The sequence below is a fragment of the Hevea brasiliensis genome, chromosome 10 (assembly GCF_030052815.1).
Source record: "Hevea brasiliensis isolate MT/VB/25A 57/8 chromosome 10, ASM3005281v1, whole genome shotgun sequence".
Taxonomy (NCBI): Eukaryota; Viridiplantae; Streptophyta; class Magnoliopsida; order Malpighiales; family Euphorbiaceae; genus Hevea; species Hevea brasiliensis.
In genome coordinates, this window is record NC_079502.1 from 62,692,878 (window position 1) to 62,705,918 (window position 13,041).

Here is a 13,041-nt window from a genome sequence, read left to right on the forward strand (position 1 = left end):
CATCAGAACTCTTTCTTACCATAAATGATTTCTCTAAATCATTTTATGAACCTCATAGACCATGGTTAACACCTAGCATAGCATGCCATGGCCACCCAATTAGTAATATGGTTTACCTTATATGAACCTATAATCATATGTTACCATGCACTAGAATCTCTCTGTTACAAAATCCCAAATCAAGCTGGAGTCATGGTTTATGTCAAACTCCATTTGCTATGAATATTATATTCTCTTTTAATTCCAGTTCTTGATTAAAAAGATTTTCTCATCAGAAACTCTTTTCTGAATAAATCTATCTGTCCTGGCCAGAACTTGAAACATCAAGAACAATTAAATGAACATAGGATTTTATCTCTATTTACTTAGAGGAACAGATTCCATCTTGATCAACACCTACCTCCATATATAACTAGTAGGAGCCAACACATGCCCATATACCCATACACAGTACAAGTATGAAAGCAGTATCAAACTCAAACTACCTATATACAAGATAATTGTGCTATCTCAGGTCTAAAGATTATATGCACTTATATGATTTATGACAAAACATTGACAAGAGTAAACTCCATGTGCTTGTCATAAGTGTCACTGGTTCGGCCTACTTATCATTTATAAGTGCCTATCATGTTTGTTATATGGCATGAGACTCACCATTCCATCTTATTTATATCTCATATAAATAACTTGGGAACAAACATGAATACAATCTTTCTGGATAAGTCATGTCCTTATTATGAAGTATCCTCGATTGTGAACCTATTTATGATACTTACGCTATAAATATTGTCACTCATATTCTTAACAACTTAAGAATAATATTTCTAACAAAATATCAATGGACCTTTTCTATTACACATAAATATGTTATGTAAACGGAAAAGTGGAAATGCCTTTTATTAATAAAAATATATACAAGATACATAATAAATGATATGCTCTAGGGCATACTACTAACAATCTCCCACTAGCACTAGAGCCATTCATTACAATACCTTAGACCCATCTTCTCAAGATGTCAGTCTAACTGAGCTTATGACAAAGGCTTAGTGAATGGATCACCAATTTTTCACCGATGTTATTTTTCTGCATGACTATATCGCCTTGCCCAACTATATCTCTGATAATGTGATAGTGCCTTTCTATGTGTTTGGATTTTGGGTGAGACCTTAGTTCCTTAGCCTGCATGACTGCTCCATTGTTGTCACAGTGTAATGGAACTGCTGACTCAATGGAAGGAATCTGTAAGTTACATCACGAACTTTTTATCCAAAGCGACTTCCTTTGCGACATCGATGCAAAGAATATACTCAGCCTCTGTAGTGGAATCTGCAGTCGTGCTCTGTTTGGAACTCTTCCAACTGACTGCACCTCCATTACAAATGAACACATATCCAGAGGTAGACTTTCTATCATCGATATCTGATTGGAAATCAGAATCAGTATAACCATCCAATTGCAAGTCTCCACCTCCATAAGTCAAGAATAAATCCTTATGCTATCACTAACCTTCTTATATACACATGGCTCATCCTCATTTTTGATAAAACCAAAGGATTTAATGGCTTCATCAAAACAGATGTTCCAACTCCTCGAAGCTTGTTTCAACCCATAAATGGATCGCTTTAGCTTGCATACCTTGGAACCATCTTGGGATTCAAATCCCTTAGGTTGTTCCATGAAAATGTTTTCTTCAATGTATCCATTGAGAAAAGCTGTTTTGACATCCATCTGCCAAATCTCATAATCATAGTACGCAGCTATTGCTAATAAAATCCTAATTGATTTAAGCATGGCAACAGGCGAGAAAGTCTCCTCATAGTCGATTCCTTGCCTTTGGCGAAACCCTTTCGCTACTAGCTTTGCCTTATAGGTCTCTACCTTTCCATCAGAACCAATTTTCTTCTTGAAAACCCATTTGTTCCCTATAGGTATAATACCTTCAGGTGGGTCAACAAGATCCCAAACTTGATTCTTATACATGGAATCAATCTCGGATTTCATAGCTTCAATCCATTTTGAAGAGTCTATATCTGATATAGCTTCTTCATAGGTAAGTGGATCATCCCCATGATCTACTTCTTCATGAGTAGACAACTCTTGTTCTTCTTCATGAAGAAAACCATATCTCACTGGTGGGTGAGATACCTTGGTTGTTCTACGAGGAACAGCTGTAGATGTTTCATCAACGGGTATTGGTTGACTAGATGGATCTATATCCATCTAATCTGTTGATTGGTCAGAATCCTCCAATTCTAACTCTATTTGCCTTCATTTGCCTCCTTCTTGAACAAACTGTTGTTCAAGAACTGTGGCATCTCTACTTATCACAATCTTTTGTGAAGTAGGCAAATAAAATAATATCCAAAACTATCTTTTGGATATCCAACAAATCGACCTTTTTCTGATCTGGTCTCTAATTTATCAATGTTCAGCTTTTTGATATAAGCTGGACAACCCCAAATCTTAACATGCCTAAGACTTGGTTTTCTTCCATGCCATATCTCATAAGGTGTGGAAGAAACTGATTTTGATGGAATCCTTTTCAGAATATACAAAGTTGATTCTAATGCAAATCCCCAAAAGAAGATTGGCATTTCAGTATAGCTCATCATACTACGTACCATATCCAATAGGGTACGATTTCTCCTTTCAGATACACCATTTAGCTGTGGCGTTCCTGGAGGAGTCAGCTGAGAAACAATGCCATGCTCTCTCAAGTATTCATCAAATTCAGTACTCAAATATTCACCTCCACGATCTGATCGAAGAGCTTTAATACTCTTTCCTGTTTGATTTTTTACTTCAGATTTAAATTCTTTGAACTTTTCAAAGGATTCATGTTTGTATTTCATCAAATACAAATACCCAAAACTTGATTTATCATCAGTAAAGGTAATAAAATAATGAAAGCCCCCTCTAGCCATTTCTTTAAATGGACCACATACATCACTATGTATTAGCTCCAAAATATTTTCAGCTCTTAGCCCTTGTCCAACAAAGGGTGATCTAGTCATTTTGCCCTAAAGGCAAGATTCACAAGTTGAAGTAGGCTCAGAGCCCAATGAGGATAAAATCCCCATTTTCTCCATTTTTGCAATCCTATCTTCTGCAACATGACATAACCTTAAGTGCCAAATATATTTTGAACTTGAGTTGGTTTTCACCATAGCATTGCATTCATTTAGATTGCTATACTCTGGCCAGTGGAAACACTTTCTTACTGGCAATGGAAACACTTTCCTGTTGGCAATGGAAACACTTTCCTGTTGGCAGTGGAGACACTTTCCTTTGCCTTTATCAGCTTTAGTCTTCCTTTTCTGTTTAGCTATTTTCTTGGAAGGACCAGGAATCTGAGGTTTCTTTTTCTTATTGCCCTTCTTCTTGTTGGACTTTCCGGCATAAGAAGATGCAACCAAAGCTACCTCTTTTCCTTTATTGCCTGGCATATTCTTTTGGGTAATAACCAGCATGTTGAGTAAACCAGCTAAGGTGCATTCCTGTTTAGTCATATGGAAATTTGTCACAAAATTCCCAAAAGACTCAGGAAGGATCAAGGATCAAATCCGTCTGTAGTTGGAAATCCATGTTGAAGTCAAGATGTTCCAACTGTTCAATCAGCCGAATCATCTTGTGGACATGATCCCCAACATTCTGTCCCTCAGACATCCTCATACGGAATAGCTGTCTAGATATCTCATACCTAGCATTCTCTTTGTGCTCACCATACAACTCTTGTAGGTGAAGGAGGATCTCACTCGCACTCTGCATGTTCTCATGTTGCTTCTGTAACTCATTACTCATGGAAGCAAACATGTAACACTTAGCTCTCATATCATGCTCCTTCCACTTGTCCAAAGTTTCATGTTCCTCTTGTGTGGCCTCTGGAGGTAAGGGACCAGGAACATTTGAATCTAGAACATATCCTATATGTTCAAGGTTCAGGACAAGTTTCAAATTTCTTAGCCAATCAGACAGATTAGGTCCTGTCAACCTATTGTGATCAAGTATGTTTGCAAGGATATTGGATGGTGGTGGTTGTTTTGTGCTCATTTTTATCAGAAAATTAACTACAGAAAAAAACCAGATTAATTAGTAAATATATCATGTAATTAACCAAAATGATTATGGTCTTTTAATCAAATTGGTCCTCCCACTAACTTAGCGAATCCTACACTTCCAAAGTAGAAAACGGAAATCCTAGTTGGATGGATTTCTAGTGGGTGATTGAATTCTTATAATTCTATTGATCATCCTCAGGTACATCCATTATTGGAATTACAATAAACTATAAGTGAGCAACTCCTTGCCCATCACATTTCATGTGAGGTTCAATCCTTTACCTAGCCCCTAATGCTCAAAATCTCAGGTACATCCATTATTGACTTATCTTGCATTAGTTAAGTTGATCCCATTGAGCCAGTAATTATGCAAATAATTTTAATGTCCTTAGGTACATCCAATATTGGCCACTAAACCATTTACATATTTACAACATCTCATGCTTAACAATTATTCTTAAGAAAATCTCTTAAATTAATTGCATCTTATGCAACTATTTAAAAATTCTTAAAATAATTGCCTCAATGGAGGCCCTATGTTATAATTACTTTAATTATAGCATTTCTAACTTAATCATTTGTTTGGAAGATTTTATGGTCATTCTTATTACTATTAAGGTCTCACTTTGCACATTATCCATTTAGCATGCATATATCATATAATTGCATACATTCCCATACATCTCATGCATTCATGGATAAGCAGTAAATATGGTATGATCATGGACTTTCTAAGGGATTCAATTCTGAGCCACCAAGAATTGAATCAGGGCATTCCTAGGTGCATTTCATTCATTCATTTTACAAGAGTTGCTGAAGGAGTACATAATCAACACTTGATCTTGAATTCCTCCCACTGGTCCCACCAATGCTCTTGACCTCCTTGAACTTCTTGCAATCCAGTATTACATAGTAATCCTTGGCATACCAAGGCGAATTTACAAGAACTTAAATAAATGAAATTACAACCCAAAATTTATTACAAACTTAATAATACATGCCCAAAATAAATTAAAATAAATTAATTAATTTACAATCCCAAAGAAACATAAAAGAAATAAATCCAATCACATTGGTCTTTTATAGTCCATGATCATCCATCATGCATATCACTATTTAACAATTAAATAAAAACATACATACTTAAATTAAATTGAATATCTCATATTTAACTTAAAAATCCAGATTTGAATATGATTCAAATAAATTTAAAAATTCATATTTGAATCTCATTCAAACAAATTTAAAAATTCAGATTTGAATCACATTCAAACAACTTTAAAAATTCAGATTTGAATCACATTCAAACATTTTTAAAAAAATCAGATTTGAATCACATTCAAATATTTTTTAAAAAATCATATCTAAATTTTATTCAATCAATTTTAAAAATTCAGATTTAAATATGATTCAAACAACTTTAAAAATTCAGATTTGAATCACATTCAAACGACTTTTAAAATTCAGATTTGAATCACATTCAAACAATTTTTAAAAATCTGATTTGAATCATAATTTAATTGTGTGATTAAAAATCCTAATTAAACATTTTAATTAGTCATATGATGAACCTTTCATCATGCAACAATTGCAGAATTTAATAACAACCATGCGCACCATGATCTTCCCAAACCATGCGCACCATGTTGGAGTTCATCAAGCATGCCGCCACACCTTGCTTTGCAACCAGCAATAATCTCTTGATCTCATGATCAAACACACAATTAAATTATATAATCAACAATCTAAATGGCAAATATAGTGGCTCTGATACCAATTGAAGGAACGGAAGCGTGAAAAACACAAGTTTATACCATTGAATTCAAAAATTTTCACCTAGGGTCACATGCATCATGCAAGATTTATTTTTATCTATTTGATTTCAATGATAAACAACATATTAAAACTTTTTTAATATATTTTTGGATCTGTATTTGCCATTTAAGATTTTAAAATTAATCAGATTAATTTTAGAACCCTAGATTAAATCAAGAACGATTACACTAACCTCTTGATGCACTGCAGTGTGTCTGCGCCTTTGAGATTCGTCTTCAGGACACCAGATGTTGTCCCTCTAGCTTGTCCACACCAAGAACACCTATGGCAGCCCTTGAATAGCTTCTAAAGCTTTTTCTATTAATTAGAAAATCAAGTTCTGCCTTTTAAGAGATTAAAGATGTAAACAGGACACTAGAAACAATTTCTAGTGTTCTTAATTCAAGAGATTGATGGCTAATCTCTTTGAATTGATAAGAGATGAAGAAGAAGAGATAAAAACCCTCAAAGTGGCGTGACAAAGGAGTGTGGCTGCTGGTTGTGTTTTATTTTCTCATAACAACACTTAAATAGCTAGGTTAACACATTAAACCCTTGCCACATGTCACCCTTTGATTAGCTCTAGGTTTAAGTGACCCAATCACATTGTGCCAAGTGTCAAACCTATATGTAATCTTGATTTTAATCATCTTACATGATTAAAAAACATTTGGCAAGCTTATGTGTTATGCCATGTGTCACCATCTCATGGTGCCACGTGTCACACTGCAAAATGACCAAAATGCCCCTGTGTCTTAATTTTGAGTTCTTAACCCAAAATAATTATTTTTCTTCTTCTAATTAATTTATATCAAATATAAATTAATTAATCAATCTCTATTAATTAATTTCTCATTAATTAAATTAATATTTAAACACTTTAAATATAAATTTAACTTATATTATACATCCAATAATCTAGATTTGGTTTCAAGTCATGCTAGGGACTTTGCAATTAATTGCAAACCAAACCTATTTAATTAATCAATTAAACTCTTTAATTAATTAATTAAATCATATTTAATTAGGTGATAACTTGTGTATGTGTGTGACTTACTAGGCTCATCACTAATTGGCAATGAGACATGATATGAACTCTTAATATCATCAGAACTCTTTCTTACCATAAATGATTTCTCTAAATCATTTTATGAACCTCGTAGACCATGGTTAACACCTAGCATAGCATGCCATGGCCACCCAATTAGTAATAAGGTTTACCTTATATGAACCTATAATCATATGTTACCATGCACTAGAATCTCTCTGTTACAAAATCCCAAATCAAGCTGGAGTCATGGTTTATGTCAAACTCCATTTGCTATGAATATTATGTTCTCTTTTAATTCCAGTTCTTGATTAAAAAGATTTTCTCATTAGAAACTCTTTTCTGAATAAATCTATCTGTCCTGGCCAGGAACTTGAAACATCAAGAACAATTAAATGAACATAGGATTTTATCTCTATTTACTTAGAGGAACAGATTCCATCTTGATCAACACCTACCTCCATATATAACTAGTAGGAGCCAACACATGCCCATATACCCATACATAGTACAAGTATGAAAGCAGTATCAAACTCAAACTACCTATATACAAGATAGCTGTGCTATCTCAGGTCTAAAGATTATATGCACTTATATGATTTATGACAAAACATTTACAAGAGTAAACTCCATGTGCTTGTCATAAGTGTCACTGGTTCGGCCTACTTATCATTTATAAGTGCCTATCATGTTTGTTATATGGCATGAGACTCACCATTCCATCTTATTTATATCTCATATAAATAACTTGGGAACAAACATGAATACAATCTTTCTGGATAAGTCATGTCCTTATTATGAAGTATCCTCGATTGTGAACCTATTTATGATACTTCGTGCTATAATTATTGTCACTCATATTCTTAACAACTTAAGAATAATATTTCTAACAAAATATCAATGGACCTTTTCTATTACACATAAATATATTATGTAAACGGAAAAGTGGAAATGCCTTTTATTAATAAAAATATATACAAGATACATACTAAATGATATGCTCTAGGGCATACTACTAACATACCCATCGCTAAGGCACCGGCTCATTTAACTTGAATGTATTTTATTTCTAAAATTTTTCCTAAATTTTTCTTATTAATATTTGAGTTAATTATGGTTCCTCACTTTAGTTTAAATATTTCTCCAGACGTTCGAGCTGTCCGGACCGACACCGGTCACTAGAATAGTAGAATGTACGAAAATTCCTACAGGGAGGGTGTTACAGTCTCTATATCTACGACAACGATAATAGCCATCGCTGAGTACTAGGACTCAGTGGTGTACAACATACTAAAATAATATTTATGTAGAATTTAAATTATATTTATTCAAAAATTAAACTGAACATGAAATATAAATTCAAAATATGATTTATAAGATTTTAATCCAAACAATTTCATTTTGAAAGTCTCAAAACAAATTTCATAAAAATACACAGTTATATCATGCCATTCGAAATAAATATCATCTCAATAGCCAGAGGCTAAGGAGAGGTCACATCACAAGGCTAGCTAGCTCAAATATATGGGAACCCATTCTTTTTCTTCTTCTACTGGCACACACCTCTACACTTTAGCCAAAGAAGGAATCAAAATTCAAAACTGATTTCCCCCACTAGTCATGCTAGTGAGGTATTCAAATATATGGTCATGACACTGTGGTTTCAAAACTATCTTAATAATTTACTAGACATTTATTTCCATTTCAAACACAAACAATTAATCTTTCAACAATTTAAATCAGAAGCATAGTAAACATTTCAAGACAATGGTGTCACAATTCAATATTTTAATTTATTCAAAACAATGTGCAGAAGAAAATTTATAGAAATTCTATGTTGTGCACAAACCTTATACGAGTCGCCTCTTGGCCTTGACTCGATCCCTCGGGTTCTTTCCCGGTATTCTTTTCAACTGAAACACACAGTTTCACAGTGTTTCAGTATTATAACTTATCATAAATCCAAAAATAAATTCAAATTTACTTTTACCTAGCTTTAATATGCTAAACTTGGCGTTCTTTAAAATTTGTGTTTTAGGGTTACTATTCACTACACTATTCAAGTCAATTTGTTGACTTTCTAAGGCTTAATAGGTATGGAAATTCCAATTTTACTCACATACCACATTTTGGTTACTAAATTTGTTGGTTTTGGTTGTTTACTCAAATTTTAAGTCTTTTAGGCAAATTTGCAAATTTTCAATTTTGGTGTCCTATGTTGCACTGTTCCATTGGTCATATTGCTGTTAGAATTTGGCTAAGTTTTCTACATAGAAATTGTTCCTTATTGTCTTAAATTTATTCTCCTTTTTGAATCACTCCAATTGGAGTTTTGTAGCTCAAGTTATAGCCATTTCAATCATGGCTGCCGGATTGGACTTACCCAGATTTTTGGGCAAATTTCTGGGTTCTAGCAGTTTTAGGTCACCAACTTTGAGTGCCTAAATGACTCGGTTAAGGGCATAATTTGGGTTTGTATTCTTCATGAAAGTTTTAGGTCTATATCTCAACTTTCTACTGGTAAACTTTTAGGTTATTTAGACCTGCCTAACCCAAGTTATGGCCAAATGAATAAATATACTGTTCATTTGGTCATTTTTGTACAGGGCAGAACACTCACATCCAGATTTGGCCAATTTGTTCACTATGCTATGGTCACTTTTTGGGCATAATTCCTAAATAAAAAATGTGTTATTTTGTGTCTAGTTTCATTCTCAATTGGCCTCACACCAATTGGGTTTGTAAATTTTCAGTTTTGGTCCCTAAAAGGGACCTTGGTCATGCTGCCTGCAGTATGTCCTTAATCAATCCAAATGTGAACCTAATTCTAACACTTCCAACATACCTCAATTAGTCACAAATGACCATTTTTCAGCTCAAACTAAGTCAAACATACCATTTAACTAATTCTCTAATTTTTGGCTTCCAAAACCCTAGGTCCAAACCCTAATTCACCAATTTGTTACATTTGTTGTATTCTAAATGCATATTTAATACTCATACATTCATTTACACTTAACCACTTCATTATTTGCATCAAAACACCAATTACAATATTAATCTACTGTTGGCCAAAATTCATAGGATTCTAGATAGGCATGCTTCTTTTTATATTTTCATGTAATTCTACCATTTAAATCTTACTTCTATACTTATAACTAAACCAAAGTTAAGCAAGGGAGCTTACCTCAAATGGAGCTTCCTAACTCCTTGATTCTTCAAGTTTTCTTCAATTTTTCTCTCTTCAATCTTCTTAACAAGACTCAACTAAAAGTTTTAACCAAGAAATCTATAAATTTTATTGTCACACCCTACTCCTCCGTAAGATTTAACATGATCCCGTAGTACACCTAATGAATTACCGTACTTCGCCTACCGATAACACATTAGATATACTACAAGGGATTTTAAAACAATTTTCGTGAAATTTAAATCATCGCTTAAAATCTATTGTTATAAATTTTTTTTAAAATTTCGACAGAGTGCCGGTTGTATTTTGAGAAAACAGTTCTTCAATCCTGCAAAGGAAAATACTCCCAATATGTTTTCTCAAATACAACTCCAATAAACTTCATTTCATCTCATAATTCAATCTCAATAATCAAATCATTTCATTTTCAAACCAACCTCATCATAAAAGAAACATTTCATTAATTACAAGACTCAAAAATTAATATTACAAAACTATACAGGTAAATGAAATCTCAAATTTATATTACAATGATTTGCATTTAATTACATACCAAAATATTTTACAAGATTTTTTATACAACTGCTCAAATAATTTATATACATATTATCACATGCATACATCAAAACCTATGTACATGGGTATACCTATGATATACCTAGAGCTGATCTGAATGTGTCTTCAAAGAAGCTTACTCAACTGCTCTATGCTCTTTTCACCTGCGACAGCATACAAAGCTATCGCTGAGTGGTGAACTCAGTGGTGCACAACTATAATTTAAAACATAGTACAATATACATTGACAAAATTTATAGTAAATAATTTGGAAATCTGAATACTCATCAAATTCCAAAACTCAAAATATTCATTGCTAATAATATAAATCATTTGTATGAAATGACTTTGATCGCGAAATTCAATTTATCAAATCACAACCAAACATTTAAGGTAATTTCAACAAAATCAATTATACATAAATCCCATTTGAAATCGAAATTCTTTACTATTCAATAACCATTCTTTATCTCGAAAATCATTCTTTATCTCAAAAGCCATTCTTTATCTTACTACTATGCAAGACTAATTCGAAAAGGGCCATCTTCGGGGTGATTCTAACTTCCTATGGTCAGAAAGGTCGAATCAGATTCTAACTCCCTATGGTTGGGGAGGTCGAATCATCGTGCACAGTACACATCACAATAATGAATCTTTCGAAAGGGCCATAACATAAAAACTTAGATCTAGCCTCTAATAAGAGGAGAATCTAAGCCTGTGCACGTACCATGGTAATCAAAACACAACTAACTCCATTGTCTTCTCAACAAATGAGAGAGACGGATAATAATCTAGTCAAGCATCTATAGTGAGATATAAAATAATATCACAATCCTTTTAGTGAGTATAAATTACAATACAATTCGATTCAAAGTCAATTCCAATATCCAATAATTTTTATGCTCATCACAATTCAAATCATAAATTTGCATTTTTCCATGCAAATTGCCCATCATAATTCAAAACATGTTCTATCACAATTTTCCAAAATATAATTTATTCAATCCACAATAATGCTTAATACTTGTGGAAATACCATCTCACAAAGCTAAATTCATACATACTATAACAATTTCAATAATCATTGAATTAAATCCAATGCTTGTTAAACATAATACATAAGAAAAATATGTTATTTAATCATATGAAATATTCAGAACAAAATCAGTTAAAAACTAGTTGTGCACAAACCTGATTTGAGTCGCTCCTAGGCTTTGACTCAATGTTCTTTATGCTTCCCAATATCCTTTTTAACTGAAACACACAATTTAAAGTGTTTTAGTATCAATGAATTTGTTTCTAACAATAAAATCTAATATTTAAATTTTCTTGGCACTATTCCTTTCAATTCATTTCATTAGTCAACCTATAATATTGATCCTTGATGCACTCTAAGTGAGTCAATTCTAATGTTACCAATATGTCACATTTTATAGCCCTTTAGTGTTGGTATATGTTACCAATTTCATTTCCAAGTGTATTGCATTTTATTGCAATTTATCAGATTTCAGTGTACTATTTTGACCTAGCCGGACGACCTACTTCCCTCGGTTTTCGGGTTTCGGTCCAAACTACAAACTTGTAGGTCTATGTCTTATTGCACATGGGGCAAAATTTCAAGTCATTCTGAGTTGTGTAGACCAAGATATGGTCAATTTACTAATGCTGGACAGAATGCACTAAAATGGTAGGCTTAGGTCATTTTTAGATCACTTTTGGTTCGGCCAGTTTTGGTACCTGAACTTGTGCAAGCTATTTGACTTGGTTCTGGCCATTTCTGGGCTTTGTTGTCTTCATAAGAATTGTAGATCTATGTCTAAACTACTCATGGTAAAAATTTCAGGTCATTTTGACCTGTTTTGAGTAAGTTATGATCAAAACACTAACTGCTGCCCAAATGGTCAATTTTCAGGCTTCCAAGTTACTAATCCGGATTTGGTCATTTTTCAAGTCACCTTCTAGGCAGAATTTAGATAAGCTTCCTTTATCAAAGTTGGCGCATTTTGTGCCTAGTTTCACCTCCAATTGGTCTCATACCAATTGGAGTCACACACTTAAGGTTCTAAGCTAAAGTGTACACTGCCCTGTTACATATTATTTAACACTTACCAATTACACATTCAATACTTACCAAGTTTACCTTTCATGCCAATTCTGATTTGGTACCATAACATTAACACACTTTACATCACATTTTGGTCATTTTGGGCAGCTTGTAACCACTCTCAATAGACACATTATAACTCAGAATTTTCAAAGTCCAATTACAATAATTTAACCACATGAACATACCTCATTTACATGTCCAAATCCAAACAATTATTCACATACACATGCTGCCACCATAAGCAACATAATTCAATAATATT